Here is a 16923-nt window from a genome sequence, read left to right as displayed (position 1 = left end):
TGAGGAAAGAAAAGGGAGGAAGTAAGTATAATTAGGAAATAATGAAGCTGCTCTAAATACACCTGTTTATAAAACAGAGATAAGAAGATGCTGGAACGTACTATGGCTATATTCACCAACGCATTGCTTTGTACAGAAACTGACTGAGGTCAGGTTTTCCTCTGCTTAGACTCCTCAGACTAGCTATTCAAGGAGCACAAGAGTTACATGGGGATTTCTAGAGAAGTTACACATAAAATTTAACCTAATATAACCTAAAATGAACTGTCTAATTCAGTGACAATGTTCATAAAGGAATGAGAGAACACCACAAACATTTTTCTGGCATTAGATAGTCATAATATTTTTCCTGGTAACTAATGTTTTTGCCTCAATATTCATTTCTATAAGAGCAAATTGATAGTTATTCAAAGTCTGGGGACAATGGTTGCTGGGGTGTGTCAAACACAGCATCACCAGGAAGACAAAAGAAGTGATAATCATGATGTGTTTAGCAGTGAGGCAGCCTCACCTTAGGCACTGAGGGTAGTTCTTGGCCCCACAAATTAAAAAAGGTGTGAAGGCTCTTACATGCGTCCAGGGGAGGGCATCAAAGACGGTGAAAGAGCTGGAAGGAATGTCTTATGGGGAGCAAAAACGTATTTTGGGCTTGCCTAGTTCAGAAAAAGGAATCTGAACTGTTGTATTCATATTGTTGTATATCATATTTCTAGAGTCTCATAACTTCTGGGTGGTTTTCTCACAGCAGCGTTGTTGTTGCTTCTCAGTCAGGGCTCCTCACCAGCTCTCCCTGAATGCCCCACCTCCTTTTATCCCAGCTACCTCCACGGGCTACAGCTACCACCCAATTGAGGACATCACTGCTGCAGCCTATTTACAATAACTAGAATCAGGGCAGGGTCACTTACACAATACAGAGATCTTTTACTGCAATACATATATTTACTCAGGCCCCTATATTTCCCCCTTTTCTTTTAACACATTTTTCATTTAGACAGTTAAAATACACATATCTGTCCCAGCTCTCTGGCTGCCACAGCTCTCAGCTGTCTTGAATACATACATTTCCCTAGATCTTTTCAGGCTCCTTTCCTCAAAGGCCATGCTTCTCATAGCTCTTTGCTGTTACAGCTTCTTGATTCAAAGCAGCTGCTTCTTTCTTCTACATATCTGTCCCAGCTCTCAGGCTGCCACAGCTCTCAGCTGTCCTATCTTACACAGTTCTCAGGCTGCATATCTCCATCACATCAGGGTTACCATTTGTTGTATTCATATTGTTGTATATCATATTTCTAAAGTGTCATACCTTCTGGGTGGTTTCATCACAGCAGCTCTTCACACCAGTGTTGTTGTCACTTCCCAGCCAGGACTCTCTCTAGCTCTCCCTGACTGCCCCACTCCTTTTATCCCAGCTACCTCCACGAGCTACAGCTGCCACCCAATTAAGGACATCACAGCTGCAGCCCATTTACAATAACTAGAATCAGGGCAGGGTCACTTATACAATACAGAGATCTTTTACTGCAATACATATATTTACTCAGGCCTCTATCTTGAACCTTGTTGCTCTGTACAGCTTCTTGAGGAGAGGGAGCAGAGAGGGAGTTTATGAGCTCTTCTTTCTGGTGCTTACTGCTAGAATGCATGGGAATGGTTCAAAGCTGTTTTGGACAGGGTTAGATCTGAAATTAGAAACTATTAGTTTACTGAAGGGTAGTGACACACTGGAACAATCTTCCTAGTGAAGTGCTTGATGCTCCAAGCCTGTGAGGGGTGAGGAGACATTTAGAAAATGCATTTAAGAACATGCTTTAACTTGTGGTCAGCCCTGGAGTAGTCAGGCAGTTGGACTGGATGATCATTGCAGGTTCCTTCCAGCTGGAATATTCTATTCTATTCTATTCTATTCTATTCTATTCTATTCTATTCTATTCTATTCTATTCTATTCTATTCTATTCTATTCTATTCTATTCTATTCTATTCTATTCTATTCTATTCTATTCTATTCTCCTACACAGGTCAATCTCTGATTTCAGACTCTGAAACTGTGAGTAACCTCTAGGAAGAAATTTCACAGGCTGTTTCTATATATAAAGCTTGAGGGATATAAACAAAAAAATTCTTGTGCATCGCAAACTGCAAGGATCAAATTAGGCAAGGATATTACCTTCAGTACTCTAAAATTTCACTGGGAAAATGAAGAGTCATATAAATGGAGGGTGGCATCAACACTTTCAGGATGTTTAGGAATTAGAGGTAACATAAGGTATAAATTGAAAATTATTTGTCTGTATTGTCTTGACAGCCAGTAAACAAGTCAAACACCAAGTTTTACATGCAAGAGAATCTAAAGGAGGTAGGTAAGATCTCTGTACCTGTTCATCTACCAAAAAAAATAGATCAGTGTTTTATTGTTAAAAAGGTGCTTTACATTTCAGAAAACTTTTTGTTTGTTTTGGGTTTTTTGTTTCTTTGGTTTTGCTTTTGGTTTTTATTTTCAAACGAAGCACAAATGATTCCAGGTTTATTTTACATTTCTAGGTCTTGAAAGCCAAATCAGTTCTCATGTCACACAAAGCTCCCAATGTACCTAAGATCTGCTCTTTATGTTCAAGACTCCAACTATAAAGAATAGTAGAATTTCCTCTTGCAAATAAAAGCCATTTATTCTAGGAAGTAATTTTTGCACAGTGCCTAATATGACAGGATTTATCTCTAATTGGTGTCACTGGTAACATTTAAAACACAAACACATTAAGTGTACCAAATGAAAATAGTTCTGAGTCTTTCTATTTCAATACCAAATAAACACAAAATGAAGCAGTAGCAGTATTTGCCCTCTTTTTTTATAATTTGTTGAACTAATCAATAAAATTTAACATATTTATATCAACTATAGAATAACAGTGCATGAAGATCAAGGATATGAATTGATCTGAACCTAAATAAGTGAAACTGAAACACAGTTCTAAATACCTTGACCTCTTGTTGCATCCAGATCCAAGCATTGCCTTGTACTGTCTTCCATGTGTATACATTTTGTAACACAATATATTAAAGCATGAAAGTTGGTATGGTTTGAGAGTTCTGCTGCAATTGAAAACCTCTTGCTTTCTTAAGCATTTTTCATTATTTAGCCCCAGACAGACATTAAGGACCACACATTTACTGACTCTTTTCAGTGTGGTGAGGGAGAGAACTAGAAGGGTTAAAGTGAGAAATCTCATCAGTGGAGATTAAAGCAAATAGGAAAATCAGAAGCTTCACAAGCTAAGCAAAACAGGGAATTCAGTCACCACATCCCGTGGACAGACAGGTGCTCAGTCAAGGAGAGCAGGGCCCCATCACACTTAACAGTGAATTGGGTAGATTAATACAAGTTTAAACATCCCCCTTCCTGCTTCTTCTCCCACATTTTGGTGTTAAAGATGACACCACATGGCCTGGATTGTCCCTTAGGTCAGCTGGGGTCAGCTGTCCCATCTGTGTCCCCTCCTACCTCCTCTTGCACCCTCAGCTCTCTCACTGGCCAAGTGGGGTGAGAAGGAGAAAATGCCTTGATGTTGTGTAAACCCTGCTCAGGAGTAACTAAAACATCCTTGAATTATCAATGCTGTTTCAAGCCCAGATGAAATCTCACAGAATAATAAATATTGGGAGGTTAGGTTTTTTGGTTTTTTTTTTACATTTTCAATTATCTTTTTTACTACTCCTGGTTATTGTGTCGACACCTCTGCTGCCACACTCCTTAACGAGAAGATCCTGCTGTCAGTCTCCTTCAGCCCTCACAATTCTTGGCATGGAGATGACTCTTCAGACAGTTCTTCTCTTGCCAGATAAACACCACTTGTGAACTCTCCCAGAGGCCACCTTGCCATGTACAGAAAAGCCCTACCCCGTAATGGACATCATGGACATTTTTTTGCCATCCTTTCTCAGCATTTCTGGCCCTTCAGTGTATAATAGTAGATAAAGGAAAAAAAAGGTCTGTCCTTCTGAAGTCCTCAGGGAATGCTGGGCTGTTCAAGGATATTCCTTGCTGGTGAGTTACCAGCAAAGGCAACCCCATACATGGCATGCTTCAGTTCATCAGGCTTAAATGTTTGACAGAATTTGTGATCTATGCCAATAAAGTATGGTAAGAAAATGAAAGATTTTTTTTTTTACAATTGTTCTTCAGTTTTAGCGTTCTACTTTCACAGTAAGAAGTTTTTCTTGATTATCAGGAACAAGTAAGCAAAGACTATCCCTAAATGATCTGTCATTCTAGGCACCTACATCCTCTTTGGCAGGAGTATAGTGCAAATAAAGAGTGGGCAAGCTTACCTTTTTTTGATGTATAACCATAAACTGTAATTCCCAAATGACAAGTGAATAAATTTTACTTACTTGAGTTTTTCTTCAACTATGTCTCAACTGTGATTCATAAAAGTAAAAAAGAAAATGTTCTTAAACTATTTTCTTGCTAGATTAACCCTTTTGGTTTTACAAGAATCACATTTATTACAAAGGTGGAGTTTCATAGGCATGACAAGGTAAATAAAAAGAGAGCCGACAACTATTAATCACAGGAACTATCAAGGAATTATTTTAGATTCAGTCACATTTAATATTTTACATGTTACTGTCCGTGTGAGGCAGGAGGTGCAACTATTGTTCTGTTCTTCATATCACTCTTTCTTGCTGACCTTATGGTGTGCATCTCCTTCCCATAACTCTTTCTTTCCTGATTTTCCTTGTAACACTCAGCAGTCTCCAGCCTTTACCTCCTGAGGGTGTTCTTCATGAATGTGTAATCCTCTCCCAAGCATTCTACCTGACCCACTCCATTTCATTCTAAAACCAAGTAGCCGACTAACCAAGATCAATTGGTGAAAAAACCACACACCATCTGTCATGGGTGAAGATCCTACAACTTGATGTGGATTAGGTGCACCCTGCCCCTCTGTATGACAAAATACTGAAGATGGTAGAAAAGATGAAGACTAGAAGATCATCTGTCATCCATTAAAAGTTAGTTTAACTAACACGAAATTCAAATTAACATTTGGAGAATTAGGACCACTGCTTTCTCCCTGTAACCTCTCAGTAAGGCCATCCTCCATATAATTTATACCTTGATGTTTATTTCCATTGCATTCTAAGGAACCATAGAAAGATTGTATAGGTGGAGCCTAAAAGGTATGTTACAGTGTGTTTAACTATCCACAATAGCAGAAAAAAGTATATAATATGTACAAAAACTTTAATTAATCTTATTTTAAATATATGTGTATATATATATAAATTACCCTCTCTCTTTTTCCTCCTGGGAAACTAACGCAGGAAGTGCTAACATGGTTTTCCATCCTGCAGTCCTATGATCCAGTCTACCTCATTTCAGAAGTAAGACTTTATTCATCTCACCTATTTTTAGGTGAAATTTTAGCTCAGATTTTTAGCTGAAATTCTAAGTGAATGGTGGTGTATAGGCACTAAAATGCCTCTGTATTCAACAAAGAGAGGTATTTGCAAAGGGTGACCCAGAACTTCAGTGGGTATTTCATTCTGTGTGGATTAGAAATGGATGTGCAAACACTTGGCTTCTTGCCTAGATAATTCAGTTAAGTCTAACATTAGGTGGAAAGAATCCTTGATGGAATCTTAAAGTTGTAGTGGTGGAGGCACATGGCTGTTTTCAGGCTCAAAAGGTATTAGTGAGAGCAGTAGGCAAGGCATAAAATGGAGAAGTGAAATCAGGATATTTGAGGTCCTCCTTTAACTATTCTGTCAATTCTCTATATTACTTGCAAAAACTAAAAAATTCACACACCCTAGGTTTTCTGGTTTGTGTTTTGTTTGTTTGTTTGGTTTTGTTTTGTTTTGTTTTTTAGGGGTTTTTTTGCATTAATTGGAAGAAAAACTTAAATTTGCATTTGCCTGTTTCTCAGCTGCATTTCTCTGGTTACCTACAGCTTTGATTTTGCTACACTCTGGAAGAGTGCAAGACCTTAACTGGAAACCTTAACTTGGCATGAGCAGTATTCTTGCCACTGAATACAGACAGGATATAAAATTAAAAAGAATGATATAATTTTGTTTGATTTTTTGTCAAATTTTTCAGGAAGTAGTGAAGAAGCAAAAATGTAACCACACTCAAAAAACACAGAAAAGTGTAAATACAGGACATAGCTGAAGCAGCTGAAGTTGTTCCACAACATTCTGGCTTGGTGAAACAGGAAATCTGTATATAATGAACATGACTGGACAGTGAGAACAAATAAATCAAAGAGTGAAAGCAAATACATGATGAATAGGTCATTAAACAGGGTAGTGCAAGTTTTGTTGTGAGTAATTTCAAAAGGTCCTAAGAAGCTATAGGAAATGTGCTATAGGAAATGAGGTCATTATATCAGACATAGTCCTCTTAACCTGACTATTTAGAGTTGTTGAATGTATGCGGCCATGGAGAGGTCAGAATGCTCTACTTCTCTAAAATCCAGACTGTCTGCTTCAGGTCAGAATAATCTGTTCTAGTTTTAGCAACCAAGCTAACTAATTTAGATGCCTAAGTCAGAGTTAGTAAGAGCAGATGCTCTCCATAGCTGATGAACAGAAATAGGCATCTTCAGTGAACATCCTGAGGCATCTCAGCATCCTTGACAATTCATGACCCGGATGATGTGGCACAGTGTACCCTCAGTGAGACACATCACATAGGGTTGGGAGAAGTTGCTGAGGCGTCAGAGGCTTGCGCTGCCATCCAGAGACCCGCCAAAAGGCTGGAGAGATGGGCTGACAGCGACCTCATGTTTCTCATCCCTGAGAAGTACAAAGCCCTGCAGGAATCCCAGGAGGAACAATCATAGGCACCAGTACAAGCTGGAGACCACCTGGCAGAAAAGTAGCATTAAAGGTCCCAGGGATCCAGGCAGACACCAAGCTGGACATGTGCCAGCAATGCGCGCTTGTGGCAAATGGGAATGGTATCCGGCGCTGCATTGAAAGAATTGTTGCCATCAGGTTGAGGGAAGTGATCCAGCTTCTCAGTGCTGGTGAGGCCACACCTGGAGTGCTGTGTCTCATTCTGGACTCCTCAGCATGGCAGAGATATGAACATAATGGAGAGACTCCAGCAGAGGAACGCAAGGATAACCAAGGGGATGGAACCAACTGAAAAGAGGAAAGGCTGAGATAGCTAGCGCTGTTCAGCCAGGAGAATAAAAGGCTCAGGAGGGAATTGTATTAATGTATATAGTTGCATGAAGGGATGGAGTAAAAAAAAAAATGGAACCAGGCCCTGTATGGTGCTGCCCAGTGACAGGATCAGAGGCAATGGGCAAAAATAAACGCAGGACATTTCTCTGAATATAAGAAAACACTGTGAGAGTGATGGAGTACTAGCACAGGTTGTCCAAGGAGGTTGTAGAATCCCCCTCTTTGGAGATATTCAAAAGCTTTTTGGACATGATCCTGGGAAATCAGTTCTAAGTGGCCTGGCTTGGGGAGAGGGTTTTGACCATATTATTCCCAGAGGTTCCTTCCAAACTCAGACATTCTCTGATTTTGTGAAGTAAGTTTGCATATTCCACACTCAACAAAATCTTATTTTTCTCACTTGAATTTGCATAGAAAAAGATGGTCAATATCCAAGTCTCAGAGGTTCAGTATCCAGACATATGAAGATGACTTTAATGATTTTCACTCACAGTTACCCAAATACAGATTGAATTGCTTAACTAGACAGCATTCGGACATATAGGCATAGGCAAGCCCTTAAGATGACATCTTCTTAAAATTTAATTTTCAGCATTTCAGTAAACTATGAACAAATCCAAACTATAATGTGGATATTGTAAAAACTTCTTATTGCATAAATAGATGTTAAGATGTATTTACTGATCTGAGTTATTATTTTCTTATGAAAATGAATTCACATGGGAAGAAAAATAAAATTGCACAGTGTAAGCACAGCAACTAGAGCATAATTGTCATCAACAAAAGCTACCATACAATTGTAACATTATCTTTCAAAACTTTTGACCTTTGCCTTACTCTTAGTAAATGTTATTCTGTAGGTAATTTAGTTTCTAAGTGGAAATTTTGAAAACTTCCTCGAAGTAGCTTTAAAACATTCAAAGAAAAGTACACAGAAGTTAGTCAACATGAAGTGTAATTCTGCACTGGATTCTCTTCCTAAGGTATGAATATAACAAAGTATTTATTTGAAAACAATCACTAAACTGACATTACTTAAAGCTTTGTAAATATCAAACTAAGGGAAAAATATTGTATACGTAAGTCTCCTGAATTTTTAAAATACTTCCTCATTTTGTTCATGCAGATAGGAACAGACAGTGTAAAGAATTGAAAGTCCTCAGCTAAAAGTTACTATTTCCATTTATCACCCTCCAAAGCCGAAATCCAGTCCCTGTCATTGAGACAAAGAATCATTCAGGCTGGCAGTGATCCTGGGAGGTCTTAAGTCCAACCTTCTGTTCAAAGCAGAGTCAACACTGAATTCAGAGCAAGTTCAGGGATTTGCCCGCAGCAAATCCATGCTGACTGGTATGAATTACTTCGTTTTTCTCTGTGCACCCAGAAGTGGCTTTCAAGCAGACTTGTTTAATGATTTTCTTAGGGAATAGACTGAAGTTCACTGAATTGTGCCTCTTTCTACTTTTGAGTACAGTACATTTGCTTTTCTTTAGTCATCAGGAGCCTCCCTGCTTCGATGTCTGTGGGCATTCAAAAATGATAAAGCTACCACCCTCTACATCCCCAAAGTATTCCTGTTATTTCCCAGAATTTGATGGGCCAAGATGCCTAAAGATCAATTATTTTCTGCTATTGCTATTTCGTCTCCTCCTTAAACTCTGACTTCTAGGCACAAAGACAAAAGCACAAATTAAGGCCCAGCAATTACCATTTCCCAACTGCACACGCAATAACTGGAAATTGAAGGGAGGCAACTTTGTTTACTACTCATACATCATCATAAGAAGACATCTAACTATGTAATAGACATGGGGCTCTTAGGCAGCTGTTCTCAGAAAGTTGTACTGAGAGTCATCTAATTTTATTCAGACATCTAAAATTTAACTGTACAAAAATGTAATCATAACAATTTGAACAATCTAATTACAGGATCAGGAATATAGAATAAAAAGGAAGGGAAGACCAGCTAAAAAGAGTCAGAAATATTCACCTCTCACTCAGACTAAGCTGAGAGGCCCACTCAGCTGAATGCCAGCACCCTTGGACAGTTTCACAACCCATGGTACACATCTGCAATAAACAAGACATAACTGCAACCCAGAACCAACAAATAATCTTCTGGATGTTCTTGCTGGCTATAGAAACAGCATGAGGGTAACTGCCTCTGAGACAATTCGTCATTTGATTAATGTTGATTTCAAAAGCAGTTTCAGTTTAAAAACAGTCATAAGTGGCCCACAAACAGATGACCTAGTGTACAGTGTGAAAGAGCATACAGTAAAGCCAGGACTTATTTCAGACAGCATTGCCAGCCAAATAGATGCGTGCCAGACTTAATAAGATTTACATAGCTAACATCTGATCAGAGAGATCCCATCTCTTTTGTGTACACAAGGTAACCGTGGAAGTTTTTATGTGTAAAATATTTCAAGCTCTATTAAGAAAAAAAAGACACTGATGTTTTCTGATTGTTTTTTTACACCTCTTATGTACAGATAATAAACTTGTGAGAAGCTTATTATAGCTAGTAGTAAGTGATTTTCAAATACAGATGCAGGAAATTAGAACCAAAGACATAAGCATGGCCAGGTATGCTCCAAATACATAGTTATGGGAAAATACTTGAAGACTCCTATCTTTTGGATGAGAATTTTGGCTTAACTAATTTTCTTGTTTTTCTATTTTCACTTTGTGGGAAATTCATCATTCATTTCTGCAATTTTTTTCCTAAATCTAATATCATAGGGAATCTGTTTCGATGAAATTAATATTAATTCTTGGTGGAAAAAATAACAAGTACTTTTTAAAAAAGTCTTAGTTCATGAATAAATATTTCAAGTATGTTGAGTTTTCTTTATAAGCAATTCCTAGCTGGCTGGTTTTGTCACTGAAACGTTAACACTCCACTAGATGTGCTGAAGTAGCTTAATGATTCACTAAATAAATGCATTCATTACTTATTCAGTATAGTACCAGATGAAAAGAAATCAGCCAGTGTCACCCACTGATTTTCCACTTTGTTAAAAATTATCACGATAGTATCAACATATAAAAGGAAGCGAGATATATTTCTGGAGTTTGTAAAGTGAAGGAGTGAAATTTTGTACTGCTCCTTGTGCTGCAGCTGTTGATGAAGGAATTTTCTTGCTATCATAAATGATCTGGCCTGAGAATTTCCATTCTAGTGTCACTCATAGAAATGTTAATGACTGTTCAATATCACTTTTCTTTTTTGTGTCAGTGTGCTGCCTAAGTTCAAGGCAATGTCTTGGAATATGTGTATGCTCATAAATTAAATCAGCAGGTGATCAATGCTTAATATTTACACTGCAAACACCTCAAGATGTTTTAACACTAAATTACATTCATATTATCAGATTACTATAGAAGACCTCTTTGACCAGTTCCTTATGTTCAGCATTGCATGTTATGGCTTTGATTTCAGTATTGACCTATTGAAATGAAAACATTAATGAATTAAGAATCTAACTTTAAATGAAAGAGAGGTAAAGGTTGGGGAGGGATAAGAGCAGAAGGATGCTCTTTTGACATTTTTATCAGATTTTATTTGCTATTTAAATACGGGTTACAAAAGAAGAAAAGGTTTTTATTCACCTATCACATGTGTAGTCTTTTATATTACAAGGAGTTGCAGCATCACTACTAGCGATAAACAAAAATATTTAGGTGACAAGTTGCACAGCACAACCACTCAGTTCCCATTAGGATGAGGTTGTATGGATGCTTTATTGCATCATTTTCAACATAAAATCTAAAAATCATGGGTTCATATGTTTTAATTTTCCTCTATACCTTCCATTTTAATATAGGAAAAGAACAGTGATAGTATAGTAGAAATTCTCAGTCACGTAAGGAAGCCTTTCCTCTTCAGTTTTCTTTTGAATTCATTAAGGGTGGTATTCCCACAGCAGGCATCAGAAATATGATAACGAATCTTCTTTTCCCACCAGACTACTTGTCTCATTGTATCAGTGCATAATTTGTTTTCCAGTTTGACTAAAAATAACTGTTTAAAAACTTACATTAGTTATTTTGAAGTACTAAGAAGCTGTATTTTAAACTGGGCTTCTATTACATGTAATTTATTCAAATAAAATTTTAAAAAATCATCTTTTCCTAGCTATCTTAAAATCTGGGCAAAGAAAAAAACTACAATCAGATGCTATGAATACTGAAAACAAGAAGAAAAAAAGGTGAATAGTAAAATATAATGTAGCCACTTGCAGGTTTGAGTGGTTCAGAATAATATTTTAAAAATTACTATTTTTAGAAATACAACAAAATCAGTAAAATATGTGAAATTTCTTTGTTACAATGCATATAAAAGCCACAAAATGAGACACATTTGTGCAAATCACATTAACATTTGGGTGATGAGATAAACTAGAGTCATAAATCTGAAAAATAATTCACAGGAATAAATATGTACAAGGCAAGCAGAAGTTGAAAATGAATACAGTTATTTTTATTCCAGGAAGCATTTTTAGTACTTTGATGGCAGTGAAGACTTCTTCACATTCTGGTAAAAAATTGTTACATATGATGGATTTTTATGTTTTTCTTTAAGTTCTTTCCTCAATTGTGTTTTGCCTAGACAACTAAATCACAGAAATCATTATTGCAAATAATTGTCTCAAACATAGGCAATACTTGAAAATCTCTCCTTAAATTTGTTACTGATAGCTATGTAGAGAATGCTATCTATTTAGATATGCCTAGTAATGCTTGGAAAGGCAAGTAATTGCTCACCTTACAGTAAGCAGCTCTGTGGGATGCAGGATTTACAAAGATTCCATTTTCTTGTGCATCTGTATTCCAGGTTTGAGAAATGTAATTCTTTCCTAATAAACTAATAAAAGGCATGACAACTTTATGAGCTTCCCATTTTGCTCAGTAATAAAGACACCTCATTGTTAGGAATCCAAAATTGTCAAGACAGAACACATGCTTGAGAAGCTTAGCTACAATAATTTGAACAGCATTCTTTCTTTTTTTACGTGGTAGAAACTTGGTGAGTTGCACAGAAGTGCCTTACTTGTGGAGATTAATAGGAAGCCTACTGCAATATCAACAGAAAGAGCTACCTATTCAAGCTTTTGTATCTAAGTAAAGTATTACACAATAGCACAATGTGGTATCACACTACAGATTGAAGTCAACCGCAGAAATTTGTGAATTCGGTCCATAGAAATTGGCACACATTCTAGATATTCTTGATTATTAAAATGAGTTCTGTCCATTTGCCATTTGAAATCCAGTCAGACTCTTTGAAGGTACACACTTTTCTGAAGATGTTAAAAACATTTCAGTGGAAATGTAATTCTTGACCTATTCCAGACCTCTCCAGGAATAAAAAATTGGTATAAACACATCCAGAATGCAAATCTGTGCATTGGCTTGAGAAGGAGGTCTAGGAAAACAATTTAAAAGGAGATACATTAATTTGACTGTAACTTAGTTCAGTGGAGAGCCTAAGTTGAACACTTTCAAAGAAACCTGTATAAAAGGAGGCAATATGAACTCAGGAGTTATTTTGCTTTCTATTAAGTAACTCATAAACAAAGATATCTTCAAGAAAAAGTGAAAAACAGAACACATACTGAGAATCAATTAAACCAGGAGCTCAGTGTGTAGCATGAGAAGCACAAATAGAAATTTTGTCCCTTAAGCAACCTTGATAAATAAACCTTGACCTATTACAGAGTGAAAGGTGGTGCTCTAGCTCTTGGTGTAGAGCAGCCACACCAATGCCAGTAAAAATTGGTTTTATTCTACAGTGTAAGGATGGGACAGTTAGAAAGCACAGGACAAGTCTGAAAGATTAAAAGAGAAGACAGAAATACTAATTTTGTGTTGTAAAATCACATCATGAAAATTACTTCCAAAGGAATTTTTTTTAAAACTGCAATATTTGGATTATCTGGAGTAATAAGTAGCTGGGACTTCTAAATTTGTCAGGTTCCTATGTTCTGAGATGGAATAATATTTTCAGCTCTGCTTTTCTTCTTAAGGAACAGAGGTTATTTATACTCCCTACAGGGTACAGTTGTATCTATTTTATTTTTAAATTTTATCTATTTTAATAAGTGAAGCAGGGACCATTCTCTGATTCTGAGGCCAACATTTCAGCTTCAGCTGCTGCACACCCATACTTCATATTGAAGGTTATAGAGCTCTACAATACACGAGATACCAGCATCTAAACACCTAATTGGGCTGAATATATGAGGTGGAACACTGATGACTGCATCTGTCACTAACAGGTAAGATTGAGATAATTTTACATCAGACACCAAAGAGGATACAGTAGAAACTGTTTTTTTTTTTATCTTATGCAGACAGTTGTGTTGGCAGTACTCAGTTTTCCCCTGGTAATCTACTTAACAGTAAGTGTAATCTCTTAATCTGAGAGGTTTTGAACTCTTGGTTGCCAGTTGCAAAGATACTGTCCCAGCCACCATGCTGGAATGACAATATAGTGAGACAGTTGGACCTTTAAGAAGAAAGAAGTGCAAAATTGATGGAAAGTCATAAACCAAAAGAAATTGACTTTCCAGTTGAAAGATAAAAGAGCTCCCAATGAACGCAGATCCCTAAAGCTGCTAAAGAGAACTTCAGGGCAAACTTATGGAGATGCTAACTGTGCAATCCTGATTTAAGTTCTTACTCAATCACACCCTTTTATTCACTGTTTCATCAGTCAGCTCTAGGCTGTTCTTCACCCAGGATATGAGAACATTTTCCACTGCTGGAAAAAAATATTTACAGGGGGAGTTGCCTCAAAGAAAACTAGAGAAAAAGGAGTACCTCATTTATATCTTCCAAGGCAGACTATTTTAGGAGACATTTTTTCTCTACAAAGAGACAGAGCCCACAGATAAGCCAAACCTCACTGCTGTAATCACTAGGCTTAATGGCAGACAGAGTATAAAACAAAGTCTGGCCAGTCAACCAGATCATTTCTATGAAAACACAGGGGAAAAAAAGAAAACTAGATAGAAGTATCTCTCCCTCCACACAGTATTTGTGCTGAGAATGCAAATGGACGCTGAAACAAAAATATATTGTGGGAGGGCACCTATCAGAGAGCAGAAGGCAGAGCAAACAGAAATATTTATCAGAGTATCTTTGATCACCAGCAAGTCAAAACAGGACTTTATCAGTTTTTATAAAGAAACATTTAACCAGAAATTTATAAGGTGATGCCTCTCTCTTTGTCTTCAAATAAAAGAATGAAAGTTCAATCAATAAGACTGACCATTCACAAACTGAACAACGTATGTAAGAGAAATCCTTAGGTAGAGCTTAAGCTGACTTTAACTTTAAGAGGTTAAGAATAACTTCAAATGAACCACCCAGAATATAAGCAAGCACAATGCTCTGTAGTAAGTAGGGATCAGAGAGTATCTAGCCATTTAAAGCATCTTAAAAAAAAAAAAAAAAACATTTTGGGAAAAAAGAAGATATGAAGAAGATAGGTTACAATTTTGCTTGCCTCTGCATAAAATAAAAAGGTACTGGTTAGCCAGCCCAGCCCACTTATCGGGAAAAGAGCTCTCACAGATAACGGTGGGTGCAAAGAAAGATGTTATGAATAGGAAAATATGAAGAATCTTTAAATATTAAAAAAGAAATGAAAGCAAAAATATGATACTATAGCGAGATCTTTTGGGCCCTTCTGTTAAACAGTAGAGAAAAAACTCCATGAAAGGAGAAATTATCTATGTAAACTTTATCTGTACTCAACACTGAAATTAAAGTTAAGATTGTCCTGCTTCCCTCACATCTACATCAAACCCAGACACCTTGCAAGCTAACTATAAAGAAATTGAATATAGCATTGATGTGTCTGCCTGAAGTTGGAAACTGCAAGTAATTGAACTGTGCAGAGGTTAATAAAAACACAATGGGTATCCAAGGAAATAAGTCAAAGCTGTGAGTCTTGATGAGCCTTTTTTTTAAACATGCAAACCTTTGGGATGCAATGTGTACATGGCACAGTGAGACTGACAGCTCTGATCAAATATAACATAACCACTGTTCAAACATTGTAATTTAGTTATTACTCACCAGGTCTGTATAACCTGCAGAGAAAATAGTCTGATGCTATACTACATCATATAACTATAAACAGGAAGAGATTCAAGTTATTTCAATATAAAAAAAAAATTAAAATAAATGGAAGTTGATGAACCTCTATGTAAAATGTGTTGTATTCATGCATTCTGAAAAATAACTTCTATTTACTCAGTGAAAATAAAAAAGGTGTCGAATGGACAATCTTAGAGCCCAGAAATACCAAAGTTTTCCTATGCAATTATAGCTGCTCCCTTGTGCCTACATGTTATGACAATATAATTGCTTGATCACCTACTAATTTTCAAATGATACATTAGAAATTCTTGCAATAACTTTTACAGCTCTTATGAGGCACATTTTGTAAGAAATGGTTTTCCTGGGGACTTTCCCTGTTTCACCCGGTATCCTGGTAAATAAAGGCTATTCATGGTTTTTCCCACACAAAAAACTTGTGCATTTATAAAAAGATTTCTGAAAAATGTATTATATACTTTTATCACAAAAATTATACATAAATGTGAAAGTGAAGACACATTTGTCACCCTACAAAATTCTGTAAGTAGCTTCAGTGAAGCTCAGTACTCATTAACAATCTACCACCCCCTTTCTCTCTCTGTCTCTTCTTATTGTTGTCCTAGGAAGACTGTCTACAGATTGATAATACCAACCAAATCCATTCAATAACTTCTGTTGGGGATGTATCTGCTGAAAAAGTTTTCAGAATTTCTTCCTATAAAACACCTGTTCTATGGACAAATGTAAAACAACCTGAAGTTATGGGTTTTTTCCCTTCCCCTGAATGTAGGAGTACTTTCCAAAGAATGACTTCTCATTCATACAGTGAGGATATTGTGGCCAGCAGCCAAAAACCAATATTATAAGTTGCCTGCTAGGCTGGTAATCCAGTGTGTGTAGGAGGGAAACAGGGTTGTGCTGAGCTTTTTGTTTAACCAACTCCCAGGGAGTGCCACTGACCAGGAACACCCCAAATTACATGGAAACAGGAACTCTGCAGTCAGTGAAGCAGTTCACCCTAGAGAAATAAACAAAGGAGCTGCAGTCCTTTTTTCAGACAGCACAGGTCTGCAAGAGTCAGCACGGGGATGAGGTTTGTATTCCACACCACGTGGTCCCCAGCAGGAGCCACAATGACTGATCCTGGTGCAGAAGTCTTGACAGAAACGAAGCTCTTGGAAGGGGTCTTAATCATCCAGGTTTCAGCTGCCGAGAGTGCCTGCTGCTTCCAAGACTCCCCTGGAAGTGATGGTGCTCTCAGCTGTATAAGCTGTCCTGTGCTCAAATTATTGAGCTACCAGGTGAAGCTGCCAAGACTGTTCAGTATTGGAGAGAGTGAATGGGAGGAAGTCTACAAGTTCTTAATGAAGAAGGTCATCCACAAGCTACATATGAGTGTGTGGTGGCTGGAAATACGCAGCTTCCACCAAAAGAAAGAAAGATCTTTCTATTTCTGTGCACGGCGAACTGAAGGACACTTGCTGCAGGTAAACAAGAACAGCAGACCATGCAACAAGATTACGGAGAACCTTTAATAAACATCTATTATATACTATGTCAACAAGAATAGGACTTGAGAAAGAAGCCTCATGATTGCAGGGCCAGGTTTT

Source organism: Melospiza georgiana, chromosome 2 (genome assembly GCF_028018845.1).
Source record: "Melospiza georgiana isolate bMelGeo1 chromosome 2, bMelGeo1.pri, whole genome shotgun sequence".
In the NCBI taxonomy this organism is placed as follows: domain Eukaryota; kingdom Metazoa; phylum Chordata; class Aves; order Passeriformes; family Passerellidae; genus Melospiza; species Melospiza georgiana.
Note: the sequence above shows the minus strand (reverse complement) of the source record.